Source organism: Limulus polyphemus, unplaced genomic scaffold (assembly GCF_000517525.1).
Source record: "Limulus polyphemus unplaced genomic scaffold, Limulus_polyphemus-2.1.2 Scaffold811, whole genome shotgun sequence".
Taxonomy (NCBI): Eukaryota; Metazoa; Arthropoda; class Merostomata; order Xiphosura; family Limulidae; genus Limulus; species Limulus polyphemus.
Genome location: NW_013666421.1, coordinates 77,195 through 87,621, shown reverse-complemented (window position 1 = coordinate 87,621; position 10,427 = coordinate 77,195). Strand labels below are relative to the sequence as shown.

Here is a 10,427-nt window from a genome sequence, read left to right as displayed (position 1 = left end):
CGGCCCGGCATGGCCAGGTGTTAGGGCGCTCGGTTCCCAATCTGCGGGTCGCGGGTTCGAATCCCGGTCACACCAAACAAGCTTGCCCTTTCAGCCGTGTGTGTGGGGGGGTTAAATTTTACGGGCAATCCCACTATTCGTTGGTGAAAGAGTAGCCCAAGAGTTGGCGGTGGGTGGTGATGACTAGCTGTCTTCCCTCTATTCTTACATTGTTAAATTAGGGACTGCTAGCGCAGATAGCCCTCGTGTAGCTTTGCGCGAAATTCAAAACAAACAAACAAACAATCCTCTCCTAGCGAGGCGCCCTTTGCAAGGGCTCTGAGTGCACGTTGGTTAATCCGGGCTTTCTGCCAGGTCAGAGACCTTTAGGATTCGGTTATAGCTTTGATCTACTAACCGGAAAGAAGGTCATCGAGCAGACAGAAAAGCTTTATTAAGCTTTGAACCGAACATAGGATTTACTGACACCTTTATAACATGCACACAACTGAATATGGATCATTATTATCGGTATCGCTTCTCGAACTCAGGAACTTTCGACACGCTAACGACTAGGCAACACTTAATTCTCTTTCGTTTATAAACGAAATAAAACATTAAAGAAAGATAATAGAATAAAATATCGGAATAATTGAAGGGGAAATGAAGTAGGTTATATTTTCTTTGAATAGGGAGCCTAATTGGAGGATAAAACTAATTTAGATTCTGAACAAAATAAAAAAATAAAATAATGGCCCCCCAGTGGCACAGCGGTATGTCTGCGGACTTACAACGCTAGAATCCGGGTTTCGATACCCGTGGTGGGCAGAGCACAGATAGCCCATTGTGTAGCTTTGTGCTTAATTACAAACAAACAAAATCAAAATATTTATGTAATAGTCTTATTTCGCCAGAAAATCGTTTAAAAGAGGATACGAGAGATTTCTTAAGCACTGAAATAACAGTTTCTTCATACTGCATTGGACCTAGAAAATGTTTGAGGAACGTTAAAATATAAAAAAAAAAACAACAACAACAAAAAAAACAACAACATTTGATCTAATATGGAGTGAGGAACAATTAAACTACGGTATTTTTGAAACGTAAGAATCGCGTGCAACTGATTATTTCTTAAGTAGCTATACTCATACTAAAACCGTAAGAAGGCTGAACTATAGTTTATATAGTTTTCATTTTTCAAAGTCTTCCAACTGTCGAATATGAATATTCCAATTATTCTCGTAAGCTGCAGAGTGATGTAACGGTCGTTCCCAATAGGATATACATGTTTCAGGTGCTTCTTCACGTTGTATAATAGTAGAGGAACCTAACTGTCGTTTTTTTTTTTCTGTTTTACTGGTTGTTATTCACTGCTGGATTTGTCTTTTTCGTTATTTCATTAATGTCAACAGCATTTCTTTTATTTTCAATAGATTAAAATCTAATATAATATATATATATTTAGTAACAGAAATCACCGTTATTTATTAATGTAATGAATATGACTGGAAACAAATATTACTATGCCCAAAAAACACACACAGAAAATAGATTTATAAGCATAGAAATATATGTTTCGATATACTTAACTTGAAAGATAAGTTAAATTCCTCTTGTTATTACCTATCACTTTAAACTCAGAAACATTTCGCGCATTCTGAAAAAAACAACAAGAACATATTTTCATCTCCTACAACTAAATGATTGTTTTTAAACAGACATTTCCTTAACAGGGGGCGGGCTCTATTCATGTCAATATTATACATCAATTGAAAGAAAGTAAGTTCAACAGATAGCTGAATAAATTGATGGGCTTAGTAAATAAAATGAAATAAAACAGAGTCAAAGTAATTTATTTCTAAAATATTATATATATATATATATATAAAGAGGCTCAGCCTAAAGAAGGGCCCGGTCAGCTTTAGTGACCTAGCTGACCGTTAAATCCACCCCTGTTCCTGAAGTTCCCATTGTCTCCTTCTGGAAAAGCAGAAGTCTAAAAGATAGCCTTGTTTATTCAAAAGTGAATTACACTTCACCAAAGAATGGTTATCACCTATGTAATAATGCTAGTTGTCTGTTTCTTTGAAGTTAAGCACAAAGCTAATACAAAGCTATCTGTGCTCTGCCAACCACGGGTATTGAAACCTGGTTTCTAGCGTTCTAAGTCTGCAGACATACTGCTGTGCTACTGGGGACAGCTCGTTATCAAACCTGCAAATTCACAAAAACTACTGACGCTTTTTTTTTCTGACAAGCACAACCAGAGAAACTTCAAAATTTCTAAAGAAATCACTTGTGGAACAAAAAATATAATTTACCTTATACAGTGTAAAAAATGCAACCACAAATATGTGGGACATACACAAACGACCCTTAGAGAACTTTTCAAGAACCATGAGATATCCTTGTTGTTCAACACTTGCTCAACCTGCTCATTCTATTAACGATGTTACTATCACCGGCTTATTGAATTGCTAATCTAAATACTGTCCAACCTTCTGGAATAAATCTAGATCCTGTGATCAGTGATCTCCGATCAGTGGTTTGTTCTCTAGATCCTGGAATCTGTGATCTTCAATCGTTGGTTTGTTTCTAGATCCTAGAACCAGTGATCTCCGATTATTGGTTTGTTCTTTAGGTCCTGAAATTGGTAATCTCCGATCATTGTTTCGTTTTCTAGTTCCTGGAATGTGTGATCTCCGATCATTGGTTTGTTCTCTAGATCCTTGTATGGGTGATCTCCGATCATTGGTTTGTTCTCTAGATCCTGGTATGGGTGATCTCCGATCATCGGTTTGTTTTCTAGATCCTAGAATGTGTGATCTCCGATCATCGGTTTGTTTTTTAGATCCTAGAATCAGTGATCTCCGATCATCGGTTTGTCTTTCCAGATCCTGAAATGGGTAATCTTTGATCATCGGTTTGTTTTCTAGATCCTGGAATGGTGATTTCCGATCATTGGTTTACTCTCTAGATCTTGGAATTGGTGATCTCCGACGATCATTTGTTTGTTCTCTATCAGAAAAAAGTAGATTTTATTTATTTTTTATGTAGTGTGAACTCTCAATGTTTACCTCTAATCTTTTTAATAGTTACTATTTCTTTGTGATAATTTTCCATGCCTGTCTTTAGAAATTCATCTGTTTAACATTTCTTTTTCAGCCAGTCTCCACGTGTCACCTTTATTTTACTTTACCAATATTTAAGTATAGTTTTCTTGACCATTTCTAAAGCAAAACATCTCTAACACCTTTTTAACGCTCTCGTTTCCGGTCATATTGCGTCGGAAATGAAACACACTTACAACAGAACATTGAAAATTATACAAAAACATTTCCTGGAAGCCCACGTGACCTTCACGACGTCCCTCAACTCCCTCTATATATCACTCATGACGTTACACCACCATTCCCAGTTAGTCCCTGAAGAATAAAGATCCACGTTTCAAAAACGCCATGTGGTACAGCCTGGTAGTTAGGGCATTCACTTGACAATTTTCGAGTCGTGGGATCGAAGCCTGGCGCCGAAAATTCTTGCTCGTTCAGCCGTGGGGGTGTAAATCCTGCTAAGTGTCGGTAGCATATGCTGCCAGTTGGTTACTTTCCTTCTGGCCGGTAGTTCAAAACTAGGAACAGCGGCAGATAGCCTTTAAAGCTTTGCCATAAACAAAACAAACAAATAAACTGTGTGTTACAGTTTGGTTGAAACAAATACCCATAAAAATGAAACTTGTTGAATGTGGTAAGTTAATTTTTATAAAATTACAAGCTAAATGTCCGTCATATGACGGGATATAGTGATTCGTATTTCTTCGGACCCCGCTGGGACAGTGGTAAGTCTTCAGATTTACACTGCTAAAATCAGGGATTCGATTCTCGTCGGTGGACATAATAGATAGCCCGATGTGGCTTTGCTATAAGAAAAAAAAAACACACACACATATATTTCTTCTCAAAATTATTTCTAAATAAATATTTTATGAACATGTTTTCTAAAAACTAATTATAACCTAGTAACAATATATGTAAAGAGAATGACTAGCATATTTCTAGTATTTCACGAAAACAACATTTTTATGTATATTTGATCATCTCCTTCAAGTATTACTTGATTAGCGTTTTGACTTCTGTATATTTTTATGTTCAAATGTTTTCCCTAATGAATCCTTACAGACTGAAACATGCAAAAAAAACAACAACAAAGATTTTCAAAAACATAATCTTCCTTGCTTATTCAACTGTATGACCCTGCAAATTATTAATTGTGATGGTAAAAGCAGTGAATTTTATTATGAATTTCTGGGTGTTCTCTTTGGACTGTCTTCTTGGTTTTGGCTTTGTTAGCCTACTGAGCTAAAGAAGCTCACTTCAATTTGGGCATTTTCAAAACTGAAATGTGCTGCGGGTAAAACATGCGGGTTATTATGGAGTTGTAGCCGAGAGCTCCGATTGGATAAAATTTGGTAATGTTGAGTTAATGTGCCACTTTGCCAAACAAGCAAACGTAGATGGGAATTTCAGCCAGTTATTATGATTTTTGTGTACAAGCAATACAAAACGTAGGAATGCATATACCCGATTCGATTTTATTACTCATCACGATCTCTACCAATTACCCCGAAATTTAATCATATGCTTGAAGTGGCGCATCATCCGTTATATATAAATATATGTAAGTGGCTGGAAGAATTTTAAAAAGACAAACTTGCTTGTGCGGCAGAAAGTGCCGTCGTTTGATGCAAGTTGTGTGTCATTCGATACTGCAAAGGCCGCGATATCGGCGTGATAAACGGACGGTTTTCTCAGCTCGACTTTGAAATCAAGATCTTGCTAATATCAGGTGAATGCTCTACCAATTGAGCTAAATGATTAACCTACTAGCACTTGCTTGTAAGGACCTTTTAAGATATCAAATTACCATATTTATGTGGTATCTCCTATTCTTTAAATATTGTATAATAATATGTGAACTATACTATATCTCATATATCCAGTACTGACGAGATCTTTCGCTCAATACAAGGGCTCTTCAGGCTGGCTGGGATATAACCCCAAGCTCTCACGCACACTAGACGGTTGCTCTGCTGAGCTAAAGAGTTAATCCACTAGCATTTCGTGGTGTTGTAAGCTATATTTTCAATGTGTTAAATTGGTTGTTTGTTAGAGGGAGCTACTAATACGATGATTATGCTAGACTTGAAAAGTTTATAAAAGTTATTATATTGGTAGAATGTTTGAATGTTAATGACTCTTTGTTGAATTTCACGCAAAGCTACTGGAGGATTATCTGTACTAGTTACCTCTAATTTGGAAGCGATAGACTAGAAAGAAGACACTACCCACCGTCAGATTTCTCTTTACCAAAGAAAAGTGGGATTGACCGTCACTTTATAACGCCTCCACGGCTGAAAGAGCGAGCATATTCGTTGACGAGGAATGTTAATGTCGGTGATTGATATATAACTATAGATCTAATACTGATTATGTTATTATGATATAACTCCTTAGTCCTATAGTTGTCACGCAGTAATAAACATTTACTGGAAGCTGGTAAAAGATTCGTTTCTCAAATATTCCCAGAAAGAAAAAAAATCGACGATTGTGCAGTGGTCCCTTTTAGAAAACGTTGTATTCTTTTAGACTCTAATCATGGTTCTCGATTAACTCGAACTTCAATAGCTCTTGTGTGTCTGCCATGGTGTCGTCCAACAAACTATTGCTTCAATCGTAACACTCGCTCCACACGGTATACTGCCGTAAAGATTAGTTTCATGTTATAACTTAATCGTATCTGTGGATCGACGAACACTCAAGAAGAAACCGCAAATGCAAGAATTGTGATTTCACTAAACGTTGGTGGTACGTTTAAGTTTGATCCTCGTGAAGCTGTTGGTAAGTTGCTTCTGAGCAAGGACTAAACGAGTATTAGCTGTATTAGCAGAGTAACGTAAACGATATATATGAATTTTGTATTGGAATTTATAAATATCTACAGAGAAATGTTTAAATTTCATTGAATTTAAGTTTAGAGAAAGGATTTGGGTATATAGGGGTATCAGTTTTTAATAAGATATGTGACGGATTTATTATCATACATCTGTTTCAATATCGATGTTTGTTTAAGTTAAATGTATTTGTTGAAATGTACATAACTTACACTGTTAAATCTGTATTGTGAAGTTTCCGCCTATTCACTAAAATTGTAGAAAATTCTCTAGTGTAAGAGTCAACAATATACGTGTGTACGTAAACACTGGTGTATCGTTTATATTGTTGCGTAAGCTGAAATTTCGAGAAACTCTCCACACGCTTATAAATATAGCCAACGCGATGCGCCAGAAGACAGTATATATATTATTGGTTTGCTATAGTTGGTGTGCTATAAACCTCGGTAGCTATAACTGTGATTGTTTCAACGCTTATTGATCGGGAACTTCAGATATTTGACCAGGAACGTTTATAACTTTCGAATGTTACAAACCATTTTACTTCAACGGATTGAATTCACATCGGACATTAGTGTTTTTACGAAAAAATTATATAACTTCAGCGGTGAATATTTCGGCGTACGAACCGGCGAAGAACGAAAAACACATAGCTAGCTAGCTTCCTGTTAAGTGAATTGTAGCTTTATTTGTTACGAAAGACTATTTGTGGATTATTAAAAGGTTCATTTACAGTTTCAGCATAAGTGAAAGAATGCTTCCACTTTTAATTTTTGGGGCTTTTCAGCTCACCAGCTGAGCCTTGTTTCTTGCTACACAAGACTCTAAGAAGCTAGAGGTCGCCTCTTCTGTATTCTATTATGGTTGCAAGGTAAATAACTTTAACCCTCTTTCTACGAACTGGACCAATTTGCAAACACTCTGTAACCACCAGGTATCCATACTATAGCTTCTAATGTAGCAAGTGTATCTTCACAAAATTCGGCAAGCTTTCAGTAAACATTACAAGTCCTTTGTACACAAAATATTAAATTTTTACTAAAGATTTGCCTGTAAAAATCTGAGTGCAATGTGATTTTGATGTTAAGATTAATATTACTTCTTTTCATGTAACAGTTTTCAGATTTCATTTGTGTAACATCTAGAACATTCTAAATGAAGATCATTATTCTTGAGTGAGACTATTTTTCCTCTCTACCAAACAGACACTAAGTATTAAATTCTATATCACCCTCGGCTGAGGAAAGCCGTTTCAATCCTCATCAGGTCAATATTAGAGACTACTCTTCAGTGGAGCTTTATGCTTTCGTTTTAATTGTAATTTGTTTATCCATTGTTTATTTGATGTGGAATGACACATGGCTGTGATAAAAACGTGATTTAACTTTTTTTTATTACACTCAAGTACCTCAAGTGTCACTATTTTCTGTTACTAAAAAAAAGGAAAAAAAATGGAGATTTTCAACCAAATTCAAGGATTATTGTTATCTTTAATCCTTTGCTTCCTCGCATGTATCTATTGTATTTTAAATCAATAAAATAGCCCAACATGAAAAATACGATGAATGCATTTATTTGATATTTAATAAAATTCCTGCAATTACTTTAACTAAACGCTTTGAAACAGCATCAAGGCAACAGAAGAATAATTGTTTCCATATGTTAACAGAGTGTAGTCAGACATAAGACGTCTTATCTGAAATATAAAAACAACAAAATATAAAGTGATAAATTATGATCAATCAACACACTGATAAAATTACTGAAAACAATACATTAGAGAAATCAGCTCTAATGACAATGTTGCACAAAATATCTTAAAATAATTTTTCACATTTCATTACAACATATCTATGAGTGTTTTATGGAAAATATTGATACATTTTCTGGACAATTTTGGGGCTCTATATTCTGAAAATTAAAGATACCAGTATGTCTAAACTTTATACGATGTGTTGCTCAAACTACTGAAAAATGTTATTTTAATGTTAATTATTATTATTTTGAAAAAGCTTGTGAATGAATTTCATAACTAAAATTCCTTTTCAACATCCAATACTTGAAATTATCTTACAAATGTATGCAGAGAATGATAATACACGACTGTAGAAGTTTGGTGTAAAGCCACGATTATTGACCATAAAACATTTTAAACAGGTGTTTGAATAAAATGTGACAATTAATTATCCATTATTATTCAGCTGATTAGCTGGAAATCTCTTTGTGAATTTTTCCTTTTCCTCACCAAATCGTATAATTAAAGTGAAAAGAAGAAACACTTGGTGAATAACGTATAGGCCTAAAAAAATGAGAGCATAAAAATTCATTGAATGATACTATTATTGGCAAAATCGATGTTTCGGGTTAAAAATTCGATTTTGGCATTAAATATGTTATTCATTCAATCTCATGCTTTCATCTTTTTAGTCGTAGAACGATTACTAGGTCTCATAGTTATTATTGTGAGCGTAGTGCCTATAAAGTTATTTTGCCTGACCTTAATGATTTATTAAGCTCCACCACTATATGGCGCTTTCGTTATATATTTTCTTCGCTTTTAGAAGCAATATCGGTAAGACGTGAACTCGGCGAACTAGTCTACTGCAGCGGACGTAGCGAGTCAAAGACTAGATAAGGCTCTTATGTCATCTTTCCTTCACTGAAATTCACGTTTTGACTAGGAAAAGAAATGTATAGATAAATTAACACATGACTACGTCTCTTTCGCTGGCATAATGACTGTCAGTTTTCAGAATAATTTATTTATTTATTTTTTCGTAATCGCTCATTTTCCATGCATTGTTACGATTAGCTATCGGCAATTGGAAAACTTTACTTGTGGGACAGCAGTAAGGAGTTCGAATTCTCTCGGTAGACACAGCAGATAGCCCGATGTGGCTTAGCTATAACACATACACATACATACATATATTTGTGAATAATATTTTTCATCCATTTCAAAATTCACACGTAAAGTTTGACAGTTCAGAGTAAGGCAATTTTAAACTGTTTAAACTAATATTTACACTTTATTATCACGGTAGAAAATACTAACCGGTGGTAATCCCTTAAGGTAACCTTCTTGGAGGTAGACGAGTGCTGAAAAAATATCAAAATTAATTCTGAAACGTTGATTATATAAAAAAAATATATCGAAAGAAAACAAGTTTTATTATTTCAAATATTGGATAGGCTGGTTGTTATTTTTCTGAATTTGATGAAGTTTTATTATTTCAAATATTGAATAGGCTCGATGTTATTTTTCTGAGTTTGATGAAAATCACAAAAATTACTTTGGGTACATTAGCAAAGCTGTTACTTTAATGTTATTCCTTATAATTTCCTTAAAAAACAAAAACTCACATGCTGACAGGGTCTGTGCATAAAACTTTACATACTACGTCGCAGACGCCAGGGATAGGACAAATTTTGTCACACACCGTCTTACAAAGACCCGCTTCAGCTTGCCAAACTGACAGAGCCAAAATCAGAAAGAAGCAGAAGAAAACAGCCTTCATGTTGACGCCTGAAATGTAATTAGTAAAATTATACATGTGTGTGTGTTTCAAAAAACAAACAAAGAAAACAAAGCTGAGATTTTGTGTTTCATAATAATGACAAACAAAACATGTGCTTAGCTATGAGCAGACACATATCGTATATGGAGTTAAGTGTAAATGTGGTAAATGATACACCAGGGAGACGAAAAAAAAAAGAGGCTATTAAAAGGTTATATTTCAGGAACAATGCCGAATACCGGATATCGTCAGCCATCATGAAACACAGAATGCTATGTACCAAAGATATAAATTGGAGAAGTACCACAGATCCTCCTCGAGAGTCAAGCCATACCAGTAGGGGAATAAAAGAAGTCCTTCAAATAAAAATAACAAACAGGGTTCCGTAAAAAGGAACCAATATAGACACAGGACGAGTCGCAATCAGCTTCCTATGAGATTCCTTAATCCTATTGGCAAATAATCCAATAATCTAATTTCAAACATGTAAAGTTCAATGGGCGATATTGTATACTACAAAACATTACGTTACTTCTTTAAAACCTATTTATCGTTTCATTTGTGACTCTTTTAATACTGTTTTAAGTTGTATATAGAGTAATTGAATATGCGTTAATCGAATTTACTACCAGTTTCCTTGCGTTTAATAATTTCACGAATTCACATAACGCAGGTACAAAGGCTAAACCGATAGCCCCCAGTGGCACAGCGGTATGTTTGCGGACTTACAACGCTAGAATCCGGGACTCGATACCCGTGGTGGGCAGAGCACAGATAGTCCATTGTATGGCTTTGTGCTTAATTACAAACAAACAAACTAAACCGATAATTAAGTCGATACATTATTGTTGATGTGTGCCTTAACAACAATATATGTACACAGCGTGGTCACAACTAAATAGACACCACCTTTTCAGAAAAAATTAAATTTTTCAGTCATATTCATATGAATTGATATATTTATAATTTAATTAATATCTAGT

General features: G+C 35.0%; 1 long non-coding RNA gene across 1 annotated transcript in view; it reads right to left on the bottom strand.

Annotated features, from left to right (window-relative positions):
* Positions 1-7,483: 7,483 nt before the first annotated feature.
* The window catches only part of LOC111086052, a 4,785-nt gene continuing 1,841 nt past the window's right edge, over positions 7,484-10,427 (bottom strand). Inside the window, exons 2-4 of the long non-coding RNA XR_002610815.1 lie at positions 9,290-9,452; positions 8,982-9,025; positions 7,484-7,622 (exon numbers count right to left, since the gene is read on the bottom strand). This is a non-coding gene — a long non-coding RNA (uncharacterized LOC111086052). The remainder of the gene's footprint in view (positions 7,623-8,981; positions 9,026-9,289; positions 9,453-10,427) is intronic.